We start from the raw sequence: 13,614 nt of genomic DNA, 5'->3' as shown, positions 1-13,614 counted from the left end.
TTGTAGCTGCATGTCCACTGTGAGAGAGATCTTGTAAAAAGAAAAATCCAGAAATCACAATGTATAATTTTTTAACGATTTAGTTGTGTGATACAGCTGCAAGTAAGAATTTGAACACCTGTCTGTGAGCTAGAATTCTGACCCTCAAAGACCTGTTATTCCACCTTTAAAAGTCCACCTCCACTCCATGTATTATCCTGAATCAGTTGCACCTGTGTGAGGTTGTTAGCTGCATAAAGACACCTGTCCACCCCACACAATCAGTAAGACTCAAACTTGTAACATGTCCAAGACCAAAGAGCTGTCAAAAGACACTAGAGACAAAATTGTACAACTCCACACGGCTGAAAAGGGCTACGGAGAAATTGCTTAGCAGCCTGATGAAAAAAGGTCCAGTGTTGGAGCAATCATTAGAAAATGGAAGAAGCTAAACATGACGGTCAATATCAATCGGAGTGGAGCCCCATCCAAGAGATCACCTTGTGGGGTCTCATTGATCCTCAGAAAGGTGAGGAATCAGCCCAGGACTACACAACAGGATTTGGTCAATGACCTGCAAAGAGCTGGGACCATCATTTCTAAGGTGACTGTTGGTAATATACTAAGACATCATGGTTTGAAGTCATGCATGGCACGGAAGGTTCCCCTGCTTAAACCAGCACATGTCAAGAAGGTTTTGTAGTCAGATGAGACCAAAATGGAACTTTTTGGTCATAATTCCACTAACCGTGTTTGGAGGAAGACGAATGATGAGTTCCATCCCAAGAACACCATCCCAACTGTGAAGCATGGGGGTGGTAGCATAATGCTTTGGGGGTGTTTTTCTGCATATCAGAGAGGACGACTGCACTGTATTAAGGAGAGGATGACAGCAGCCATGTATTCAGTCTGAGCATTGAAGATGGGTCATGGCTGGTTCTTTTAACATGACAATGACCCGAAGCACACAGCCAGGAAAACCAAGGAGTGGCTCCGTAAGAAGCATATCACGGTTCTGGCATGGCCAACCCAGTCTCCAGACCTCAACCGAATTGAAAATCTTTGGCTGAAACTCCGTGTTTCTCAGCGACAGCCCAGAAACTCGTTTAGAGAAGATCTGCCTCGAGGAATGGGCCAAAATCTCCCCTGCAGTGTGTGCAAACCTGGTGAACAACTACAGGAAATGTTTGACCTCTGTAATTGCAAACAAAGGCTATTGTATCAAATATTAACATTGGTTTTCTCAGCCGTTCAAATACTTATTTGCAGCTGTATCACACAAATAAATTGTTAAAAAATCATACATTGTGATTTCTGGATTTTTCTTTTTAGATCATCTCTCTCACAGTGGACATTTAGCTACGATGAAAATTTCAGAACCCTCCATGATTTCTAAGTGGGAGAACTTACAATGTAGCAGGGTGTTAAAATAATTATTTTCTTCACTGTAACGAAATAAACCCAGATTTCCTTTAACTAAACCAGAACAAAACTGAGGTAACTGTTTTTTGCAATAAACAAAAGTGGATTGCTGTTAGTAAATACCATTACTCACTATCTGTTAAAACCAAATACCAAGTCTGAAACTTTGGTATTCAACAGTCATATTATATATAGAGTCATATTATATATAGAGTCCAAAGTAAAGACTGTGAAGCAGGATTTAGCTATGTTGCACAAAAATGGAATAAGTTGCCAATAGAGGTGGCGTCAGCTCCAAATATGAATGTTTTCAAATCCAGGTTGAAAAGTTTCTTTTTTCTCATGTGTTTAGAGTACTTTCACTTGACTTTCACCTTAAGATGTTTTAATTGCACTTTTTATTTTCAAATGTGTTCATTGCTTTATATTTGAATGTTTTTAATCATAGAAAGCACAATGCTTTACATGGTGTATGAAATCTTCTTCTTGTTCTTTCGGCTTGTCCTGTTTGGGGTCGCCACAGCGTGTCATCTCTAATGTACGCATATATGTTTGGCACAGTTTTACGCTGGATGCCCTTCCTGACGCAACCCCTCTACATTTTAGTAGAGAAGCTTACAGCACCTGGTATTCCCAGGCAGACTCCCATTCAAGTTCTAACCAGGGCCAAACCCGCTTAGGTTCCGAGATCTGACGAGATTGGGTGTTCTCAGGGTAGCATGGCCGTAAGCTCCCTGGTGTATGAAATGCACTATCAAAATGAATTTGCTTGGCTTTACTTTATTTTACTTTAGTTATCTTTTCCTGATATTTGCATTTGTCTGATTATCTAAAATAAAGTGAGGAAACTGTGATACCAATGCTCTTCAGCTGCATCACCATATCAATCCATCCAATTTCTTTGGATCATGGGAGTGCTGGAGCATATCCCAGCTGTTAACGGGCAGGAGGCAGGGTACACCCTGAACTGGTTGCCAGCCAATCGCAGGGCACATTGAGACAAACAGCCTCACTCACAGCCGCACTCACAATTACACATAGGGACAGTTTAGAGTGTTGAATTAATGTTGCATTGTTGCATGTTTTTGGGACTTGGGAGGAAACCCGGGTTCAATCCCGGCCCCGCCTGTGTGGAGATTGCATGTTCGCCCCTTGCGTGGGTTTCCTCCGGGCACTCTGGTTTCCCCCACATCTCAAAAACATGCAACCTTAATTGGACACTAAATTGTTTCTAAGTGTGATTGTGAGTGTGGCTGTTTGTCTTTATGCGCCCTGTAATTGGCTGGCAACAAGTTCAGGGTGTAACCGGCCTCCTGCCCGTTGACAGCTGGCATAGGCTCCACCAATCTCCGCGAGCCTCGTGAGGATAAGTGACAAAGGAAATGGATGGATGGATGGATATATTACAGTGAAGAATATAAGTATTTGAACACCCTGCTATACAAGCACTCCCACTTAGAAATCATGGAGGGGTCTGAAATTTTCAAAGTAGGTGCATGTCCACTGAGAGAGATAAAAAAAAAAATCTAGAAATCACAATGTATGATTTTTTAACAATTTATTTGTAATACAGCTGCAAATAAATATTTGAACACCTGAGAAACACAATTTTAATATTAGGTACTGTAACCTTTGTTTGCAATTACAGAGGTCAAACGTTTCTTGTAGTTTTTCACCAGGTTTGCACACACTGCAGGAGGAATTTTGGCCCACTACTCCACACAGATCTTCTCTAGATCGGACAGGTTTCTGGGCTGTCACTGTCCAATTTTCAATTGGGTTTGGTCTGGAGACTGGGTTGGCCACGCCAGAACCTTGATATGCTTCTTACGGAGCCACTCCTAGGTTTTCCTAGCTGTGTGCTTCGGGTCATTGTCATATTGAAAGACCCAGCCACAACCCATCTTCAATGCTCTGACTGAGAAAAAGCATGATGCTACCACCCCCATGCTTCACAGTAGGGATGGTGTTCTTGGGATGGAACTCATCATTCGACTTCCACCAAACATGGTTAGTGGAATTATGACCAAAAAGTTCCATTTTGGTCTCATCTGACCACAAAACCTCACGACTCCTCTGTATCATCCAAATGGTCATCGGCAAACTTAAGGTGGGCCTTGACATTTGCTGGTTTAAACAGGGGAACCTTCCGTCCCATGCATGACGTCAAACCATGACGTCATAGTGTATTACCAAGAGTCACCTTGGAAACGGTGGTCCCAGCTCTTTTCAGGTCATTGACCAAGTCCTGTCGTGTAGTCCTGGGCTAATTCTTCACCTTTCTAAGGATCATTGAGACCCCACGAGGTGATATCTTGCATGGGGCTCCACTCCGATTGATATTGACCGTCATGTTGAGCTTCTTCCATTTTCTAATGATTGCTCCAACACTGGAGCTTTTTTCGCCAAGCTGCTTGGCAATTGCTCCGTCGCCCTTTCCAGCCGTGTGGAGTTGAAAATGTTTGTCTTGACCATGTTACGAGTTTGAGTCTTCCTAATTGTATGGAGTGGACAGCTGACAACCTCACACATGTGCATCTTATTCAGGATAATACATGGAGTGGAGGTGGACTTTTAAAGGTGGCCTAACAGGCCTTTGAGTGTCAGATTTCTATGTGATAGATAGCTGTTCAAATACTTATTTGCAGCTGTATCACACAAATAAATTGTTAAAAAATTATACATTGTGATTTCTGGATTTTTCTTTTCATTATCTTTCGCACAGTGGACATGCACCTACGATGAAAATTTCAGAACCCTCCATAATTTCACAGTGGGAGAACTTGCAATACAGCAGGGTGTTCAAATACTTATTTTCTTAACCCTATATTTACTGTACAGGCAGCACGGTGTTGGCTTCACAGTTCTGAGGACCTGGGTTCAATCCTGGACCTGCCTGTGTGGAGTTTGCATGTTCTCCCCGTGTCTGCGTGGGTTTCCTCCAGGCACTCCGGTTTCTTCCCACATCCCCAAAACATGCAACTAACATCTAAATTGCCCCCAGGTGTGATTGTGAGTGCGGCTGTTTGTCTCCATGTACCCTGCGATTGGCTGGCAACCAGTTTAGGGTGTACCCAGCCTCCGTTGACAGCTTGGATAGGCTCCAGCACTCCCTGTAACCCTCGTGAGGTTAATCGGCAAAGGAAATGGATATATATATATATATATATATATATATATATATATATATATATATATATATATATGCTTAATTGCTGCTAGCCAACGAAATATCAGCGGAAAATCATCCAAACCAACCAGAGCCCTTACTAAAGTTGGACAACAACATTTATACAGATTTTGGAGCTCAACGCATTCTTCAAGGTTCACCATTGATTTTTGAGAAAGTTTAAGACCTTTAAGTGTGCCTTGTAGTGCGTAAAATAGAGTAGACATCCCTTTAGAACATCAATAAAGGTTAGTGTTAGGCCTCCTGCAACGCATCAGATTCATGCTCCTTATCGCTTTGTCATTTTCTTCCAGACAAATTGAAAAATCGGCGGAATGTTGGAGCAGCTGTTGAGCTTTGGCCTCATGCTTTCGAGAACTGGGGTTCAAATCCCAGCCTCCCCATGTGTGTAGTTTGCATACTCTCCTCGTACTTGCATGGGTTTTCTCTGGACACTCGGGTTTCCTTGCACATCCCAAAAAACATGCGTTAATTGGACACTCTACATTGCCCCTAAGTATGATTGTGAGTGCGACTGTTATCTGTTTCCATGTGCCCTGCAATTGGTTGGCAATCAGTTCCGGATGTAGACACTGATGGTGTAGTGGTACACATGCCTGATTTTGTGGTGTAGTGGTACACATGCCTGATTTTGATGCGGCCAGTGTGGGATCGATTCCCACTCTGATGGTGTCGATATCTACCCTGCGACTGACTGCTGACCAGTTCAGTGTATAGTTCGACTTTCTCCCAAAGCTGGCTGGGTTAGGCTGCAGCTTTCCCGTGACCCTTGTGTGGATCAGCATCTCAGAAAATGGATGGTTGGATGGATAAATATAAAGTCACTTGTATTATTTATATTCCTATCTTATCTCTAGGTGCCACACATTGTACAACAAATGACATGACTTGAACTCCTGTATGGTTTCTAAAATATTTGTGGTAATGTGAGCAATATGAGCAGGTGAGGCGACATGGATGGAATGTTCTAATCAAGTACGACATCTAGCGGCTTTAACCTGGAAGTACAGCAAAACAACAACAACGTGTTTTTTCACATGGAAAGTTTACTTCCACTGTAACCCAGTAGATGAAGTTCTTCCACACCAGGCACGTGCAAAAACATTTTCTGGGATCAGGGCCTGAAGTTACAAAAAAAAAAGGGAACCCACAGTACATTATATTTAACGTATTTTGTCATCACACTAATGAGAGAGCAACCCCAATTAATACATGTAATTTTTAAAAGCGGACAAAACATAACAAAAAATTCAAATTTAGAATTTATAAAAACAGCTGTGAATGAATAAAAACGTTGGTACAAACAAGCATAATCTTTTAGCTACTTAACAGACGCAGCCTCCCAAGTGATATTTTTTGGAAGATTGATATGACCTCACTCGGTTGAAGAGACTTTAGGACAGGATGTTGCAATTATAATACTCATCGGTTGCTGACCATGACTGGGCACTCATGTGCCTGAGTAGCATCTACACCAACATTGTCACAGATTATTGCATTACTTGTCACTTTAAACTGCATATATTTCTTGAAGTCTCGGCACCCTTTGCACAATGGTCATTTCACTGTTAGGTATTCAAACCGCTCTAATTGCAAGAGGACTCTGCATATTTTCGCACAATTGTCAAAAAAAAAAAAAAAAAAGTACCGTCTTTGCCAGATTACAAGCAGCCTTTTGATGCTCTGTGACTGTTCTCCAACTACCAGCTGTCATAACCAGAACTCTAGTGTGGACCCAAATGCACGATTCGGTAGACAGGGAGGCAGTTAAAAGAAGGTCTTCATTTGTTCCAAGGTTCCAACCGGAGAGCCAGTCAGAAAGAGCAGCAATATCAAGACCGTCAAGCTTACGGGGTTGGTCGTAGGACAGGCAGAGGTCGGTACACAGGGGTTCAGGATCAGGAACAAGGAAGTGCGGGAACGAGGCATGGATGGCAATGATCTGCAAAGCCAGACTGTCCGCTGTGTCCTACATATACTGGGATTAATTATCCCCGATGAGGCGCAGGTGTGCAGGGGACCTGCACCGCCAGGGCTGGGACAGTAACCCCCCCCCCCTCCCAACGCCTGGCTCCAGACGGCACAGGGGCCTCAGGATGGGATGCGTGGAAGTCTCTGATAAGGCTAGGGTCCACAATAAAACGGGAAGGGATCCAGGAACGTTCTTCTGGCCCATATCCCTCCAGTCCACCAGGGATTAAACCCCCCTCCCTCTCTGATGGGATGATAGAGGCCCATGTACCGAGTACACCGGACCCCCATTGATCATGCGGGGGGGCGGAGGGGGCTTGACTGGGGGAACATCTCTGCACCTCCCTGTGATTGGTGGGAGTGGGCCATTGGAGGACAGAGTCAACCTTACTGGGATCCATGCGAATCTGTCCCTTGGCCAAGATGAATCCCAGGAATGTGATGGAAGGTTGGTGAAACTCACACTTTTCCATCTTGACATATAGGTTATGTCGTAGTAACTGGTGCAGCACCTCCCCAACATGCGTGATGTGGGAAGCTTCGTCCGGAGAAAAGATCAAAATGTCGTTGAGGTAGACAAACACATTCTTGTTCAGTCTCTCCCATAGCACATCATTAATAAAATTCAGAAAAACCGCTGGCTCATTAGTCAGACCAAACGGCATCACCAGGTACTCGTAGTGGCCTGTTGGTGTATTAAAGGCAGTCTTTCACTCGTCCCCTTTTCTGATGCGTACCAGATGGTACACATTTCGTAAATCCAACTTGGTGAAGATCCAAGCCCCTTGTACCAACTCGAATGCGGTGGCGATCAGGGGAAGAGGGTACCTGTTCTTGATGGTGATGTCGTTAAGTCAATACAGGGCCGTAACGAGGTGTCCTTCTTTTTGACGAAGAAGAATCCTGCTCCAGCCGGTGACGATGATGGTCGGATGAGTCCTGCCGCCAGCAACTCCTCCACGTACTCTTTCATGACTTGGTGTTCCGGTCCTATTAATGAAAAGAGCCTCCCTTGAGGGGCTGCGGTGCCGGGCAACAACTCAATAGCACAATCGTACGGGTGGTGCGGCAGAAGGGACTTGGCCTTTGTCTCTGAAAATACTTCCTTAAGGTCCTAATAACAAGACGGCACTGGTGATAGTTCCAGGACGGACTTAAACTCCTGTACGTCGACTGGCGTGATCTGTAAATTCCTCTCTTTTAGAGCCCTGAGACACGCCTTACTGAATTCATCGCCCCATGTCCTGATTTGACCGGTGGTCCAGTCAATGTGTGGGTTGTGTCTTTTAACCCAGGGGCTGGCCAGGATGACATCGCTGCTCCACGAGTTAAATACGTGGAAACTTGTCTTCTCGGTGTGAGCGTCCGGGAATGTCATCCACAGAGATTGCGTACGGTGAGTTACTCGGCATAGGAGTTAACCATTGGCCGCGTATGCGTTGCAGAACCGTTGCGCCTGAAAGGTCATTGGGCTCAAGGCCTCAACTACCCAAGGATTATTCAGATTGGCGTCCGATCCCGAGTCAATAAAGGCCATTGCGGAACAAGTACGACCCCCCGTGCTCAAGGTGACTTGAAGCAGTGCTCGATCCGATCCCACCACGGTGTAATTCACACTCACCGGAGTCGTTGAGAGTGGAGCACTTGGGCCTGACCAGAGAGTGGGCTATTAAGTGGCCCAGCCATCCACAGTAGAAGCATCGGCCCTCTCGCCAGCGTCACAGTCATTCCTCTCCTGGACCATCGAGCCTCTCAACCTGAATCGGCTCCATCATGGTTATGGGCGTCGGCAGAAGGGGAACCGGTGGGGCAGACGAGCCCTGCTCTCCTTCTAATAGCACGTCCACTTGTCCCTGGATCGCTAGCCTCTGGTCAATCTTGAGAGATAGGGCGATGAGCGAATCCAGGGAGGTAGGCAATTCCACTGCAATGAGGTGACAGTGGAGCTGTGGTGAAAGCCCTTGGAAAAAGGCGTCAAAAGCCTCATTCCATCGACTCTTAGCTGCTCTTATGCAAACACTCAATAGCATAATCTGCTGCACGACGCTGCCCCTGTCGAAGTGCAATCAACGTCGCTGCTGCTTCGCGTTCCAGCGAGGCATACTGGAAAACTTGCATCATGGCACATACAACGGAGGTCCAGGAGTGGCACGTTTCGGAGTTATGGCTCCATTCTGCTGTGGCCCACGCCTCTGCTCTTCCCGCCAGGTGGGATATGACGAAGGCAATTCGTGCGCGGTCCGTCTGGAAGGCGGAAGCCTGTAGCTCGAAGTGGAGGTCACACTGGGCGAGGAAGGGTTTGACGTTCTCTGTGTTGACGGAAAACCATTCAGGCCAGGAGAGATGTGTGGACCCGAACCGCTGAAACTCCACAACTGGCAGGGTTGTCGGAGCGACCTGGACTGAGGTAGTAACTGTGCTGTCGACGTGACGTTAACGGCACTAGCCTGAGATGCAACAACTCGGCTCTAATCGGGCACAAATCTCAAGAAGTCTCTGGTTGGTAACCTAAAGAGCAGTCTCCTGCTCGGCCAGGCGTCTGCCCTGGATCTGAAGAGAGCAGCGGATGGTTTCTGAGTCGGCTGGGTCCATGTCGTGGCCAGATTGTTCTGTCATAACCAGAACTCGAGTGTGGACCCAAATGCACGACTTGGTGGACAAGGAGGCAGTTAAAGGAAGGCCTTTATTGGTTCCAAGGTCGTACGCCAGAGAGTCAGTCAGAGAGAGCAGCAGTATCAAGAGTGTCAACCTTACGGGGTGGTCGGAGGACAGGCGGAGGTTGGCACACAGGGGTTCAGGATCAGGAACAAGGAAGTGCGGGAATGAGGCATGGATGGTAATGATCTGGCAAAGCCAGGCCGTCCGCTGGGTCCTATATATAATAGGATTAATTATCCCCGATGAGGCGCAGGTGTGCAGGGGTCCTGCATCGCCAGGGCTGGGACCGGCAGGACCATGACACCAGCGACAAATTCCTTGTGTTTTTTGATATACTGTACTTGGCAAAATAAAGACAATTCTGATTCGGATTCTGAAAAGAAACCGTAATTTATTTCCACATTTTCTCTCAGTAATGTAATCGATTACAACCACATACATTTTTTAATTAAATGATGTAATCTCATTACATGTAATTAGTTACACCCCATCACTGACTGTATGTGGAATGTTTTTTCTCTTGTCAACACAATGTTTCATTTTTTTCGAGCTTTCAAAAAAATAAAATAAAACTCATTAAGGGAGGCACAGTGCATCAGCTGGAACGCGTTGGCCTCACAGTTCTGACGTCCCGGGTTCAATCCCGGACCCGCCTGTGTGGAGTTTGCATGTTCTCCCCATGCCTCCAGGCACTCCAGTTTCCACCCACATCCCAAAAACATGCAAGATTAATTGGACACTAAATTTCCCCTAAGTGTAATTGTCAGTGCAACCGTTGTCTGGCTCCATGTGCCCTGCAATTGGCTTGCAACCAGTTCAGGGGGCACCCCGCCTCCTGCCCAGTGACACCTGGGATTGGCTCCAGACCCTTGTGAGGATAAGCGGCTTGGAAAATGAATGGATGGATAAAACTCATTAATTTAACTCATTAATATGTCTAAACTGTAATCCAGTAACTTGTTAAATTCTGTGTTGATCATTGTTTCTCCATCTCTCTTAATTAAACATCACAATTGTCAATAACCAGTTGGACATTAAAAAAAACGTGTAGGACTTTTGTTTCTTAGTTCACTCTAGTTTGGCTCTGGCTCTCATTGCTTTGCTTGCTTTGTTTCGTGCATACAATTGACCCCTCCGTACAGGGCACTTAACCACGCCTCCTGGAGTGACGTCACGCCACATGCACTGACGTAAGACAAACAATTAGTAAAAATGGCAAATACAATACAATTCAATACATTCTTAACCGAGACAGACGCCATGCTTCTGATTTCCTTCAAATCAACGATATAGATTCTAAATACAATACATTCTTAACTGAGAGAGACGCCATGCTTCTGGTTTCATTCAATCGTTCACACGTAGCAATGTTATGGTAGCGAAGAACTTCGAATTCATTTATACGAGGCATGTATTGAAAATCAAATATAAGGCATACCTTTGTGCAAAAATATCTGTTTCGGTTGATATTAGATGGATTTAGTTGATGATGCGGTCTTCCACAAAGTTTGATCCATCGAAGGCATTTTTCGTACTGGGTCTTCGGTTTTGGAAAGGGTACTAATCGAACTCCACCAACTAGCCTTTCAGGATACCTGTCGTCACTATTACAAAGTCCGTGACTACACCTCTTAACCATATTTTTTGTTAAATAACCCAAATATGCGATAAAACGCTAACAAAACCTATACTGGACCATGCAATGTTGTCTGAGAAAATGGCGCGAGCAAAAAGGGGCGTGGTTTATGCAGATCTCTGGCCTCTGATTGGTCAGTTACTCGGATTGTGCAATATCCACGGAGGGGTCAATTTACTCAGTCCTACACACAATTTAGGAATCTTACACTTGAGTTGCAGTATATTGGTCATTCCAGAATTGGAGAATATTTTCTGTGTCCCACATGAAATCCATTAACAAAATATTGAACTATACAGTTGTTGTTGTATAACTTACAGTTATACTGTGACAAAATGTAACTCTCATTGGTAAAAGTGATTAGTGAATATAATTTAAAATATGAAATAACTTTTGCAAACCCCCTAAAATTACCCTCTTTTTAGTGTTCCTTCCTATTTAGGACCAACTTCCCTATCATAACAAATAAAAAAAGTTTCAAATCAACACTTTACGTAGGATTTCATTGTCTTCCGTTTAATTGTCAAGACATTTTTTAATTGAGATTTTAAAATGAAGTTGTACTGGTTAAATTTGGCATTTATATGCAAAATGTTTTAAAATTAATCATTTTGGCTTCATATTTTTAACTAAAAAATATGCCTTTGAACTGGTGTGTGTAAACTTTTTATACCCCACTATAGCTATTTATGTCCTCAATCAGTTGTACAGGCGAGCAAAATCTCAAACATTATAATTATTTGATTTTATAATTGTCAGGTTTACACAGCCTTTTGCTTAGTCAGGGACAGCTTCTTCAGGAACATGGTCAGTGATGTTTCTGGTGATATAGCATCCGGTGATAACCAGGCTCACGCAACCCAGGACATTTAAAGTACAATTTCTCAAGGAAAGAAGACATGAGGAACTTCTGGCTTGCGAGGAGAACGTGGGATGTGTCTCTTTCACAATCTCCAACCGTTCTAATCACATCTCCACGAATCCCCATTTTTATTCCTTACCGCGGCCCACATCACAATTAAGCAAATATGACAAGCAAAGCAAATGTGACAAAAATACCAAATGTGAGTCTATGCCATGTCTTCATCATCCTCTCGAGATCGTCAGTCTTTATGTTGTCTTCTGCATCACTCTCTGGTGTTTCCATGGCACCTCACTGTCTGGTGTTTCCATGGGACCCAATGTGATTGCATCACATTGTTTAAGTAAATCATAGCAAAAGTTTCCATGGCACCCAATGGACCTCTTTATTGCATCACATGAAGCAAAGAAGCATTAAAAACAACCAAGAGAGCAAATATGAAATAACTTTATATCTAACAATAATTACTCTGAAATAACATTGTCACTTGTGATTATAGTAATCCCAAATTTATATGAGCATTCAAATTAAATTGTTACATTCAATGATGTGCCCCTCCATGAGCCATCACCTGATCTTGATGGAGGGGTTTGTGTGTCCCAAAGATTCTAGGGCCTACGTTGCTTGGTGCTTCATACCCCTGCTAGGTCGCCCACAGCAAAAAGCTCCTAGGTGAGGGACCAGACAAAGTATGACTCCATAAACCCATATGATGAATAAAACTAATGGATTGAGGTTACACTTGCCCGGACATGGATCATCAGAGCCCCCCTTTGGAGCAAGGGCTGGAATTTGGCTTGAAGGCAAGAACCTGGTGGGACACAGTCCAAAAGAGTAATGTGTGTTCCCCTTCCCATGGGCTCACCACCTGTGGGAGGGGCCATAGGGGTTGGGTGCAATGTGAACTGGGAGATGGCTGAAGGCAAGGACTTTGCCGATTCAATCCCTGGCTACAGAAGCTGGCTCTCGGGATGTGGACTGTCACCTCTCTGCCAGTGAAGAAGCCCTAGCTGGTGTTTGAGGTCGAGAAGTTCCGATGAGATAAAGTCAGGTTGGCCTCCACACACTGAGCTCTGGTACCAGTCGTCTTGAGATGGTTTGCACTCTCTTCCGCTCTCAAGTTGCCCACGATGAGAGGCATCAACCAGGTGTGAGTATACTTCTTCCCGTGAGAAAGCAGAGTCTGGGTTCTCTGAGGTGGGCTCCCCAATCTCTGGCATTGAGGTGGCCAAAGGTAGTTAAACAGTTCCTCGATAGCAAAACCCTGGGGGTGGATGAAATTCGTCCGCAGTTCATATGTTACGGGGCTGTCCTTGTTGACACGCCTCTGCAAAGTTACCAGAGGATCACACTCCTCAACCTCCCTTGTAAGGTCTATTAGGGGTACTGGAGAGGAGGCTCCATTGGGAAGTGGAGTCTCGGATTCAGGAGGACCAATGTGGCTTTCATCCTGGCCGTGGCATAGTGGACCAGGGCTACACCCTTGGCAGGGTCCTCAATTGTGCATGGGAGTTTGCCCAAACAGTCTACACGTGTTTCGTTAACTTGGCGAAGGTGTTTGACCGTGTTCCTGGTTATCTGGGGTGCTTCATGAGAATGGGGTACCAAACACCCTGATACGGGCGGTTCCATCCCTGTAAACTCTGTAGGAGTTTTTGTTCCGCATTGCTGGCCCCAAGTCGGACTCGTTTCCGGTGAGAGTTGGATTAGAAATAGGGTGAGAAGCTCAGTCATCTGGGAGGGGCTCACAGTCGAGTCACTGCTCCTCCATATTGAAAGGAGCTAGATGACGTGGCTGGGGCGTCTGATTCAGATGCCTCCTGGATGCCTCCCTGGTGAGGTGTTCTGGACACCAGAAGGAGACCCCAGGTATGATCCAGGATGCTGTGTTGGATA

At 45.0% G+C, this 13,614-nt stretch overlaps 1 pseudogene; it reads right to left on the bottom strand.

Annotated features, from left to right (window-relative positions):
* Positions 1-2,013: 2,013 nt before the first annotated feature.
* LOC133497392 (5S ribosomal RNA) lies at positions 2,014-2,132 on the bottom strand (annotated as a pseudogene).
* Positions 2,133-13,614: the final 11,482 nt, after the last annotated feature.

Source organism: Syngnathoides biaculeatus, chromosome 2 (genome assembly GCF_019802595.1).
Source record: "Syngnathoides biaculeatus isolate LvHL_M chromosome 2, ASM1980259v1, whole genome shotgun sequence".
Taxonomy (NCBI): domain Eukaryota; kingdom Metazoa; phylum Chordata; class Actinopteri; order Syngnathiformes; family Syngnathidae; genus Syngnathoides; species Syngnathoides biaculeatus.
The sequence above is the reverse complement of the archived record's forward strand: the minus strand, read 5'-3'. Positions and strand labels throughout refer to the sequence as shown.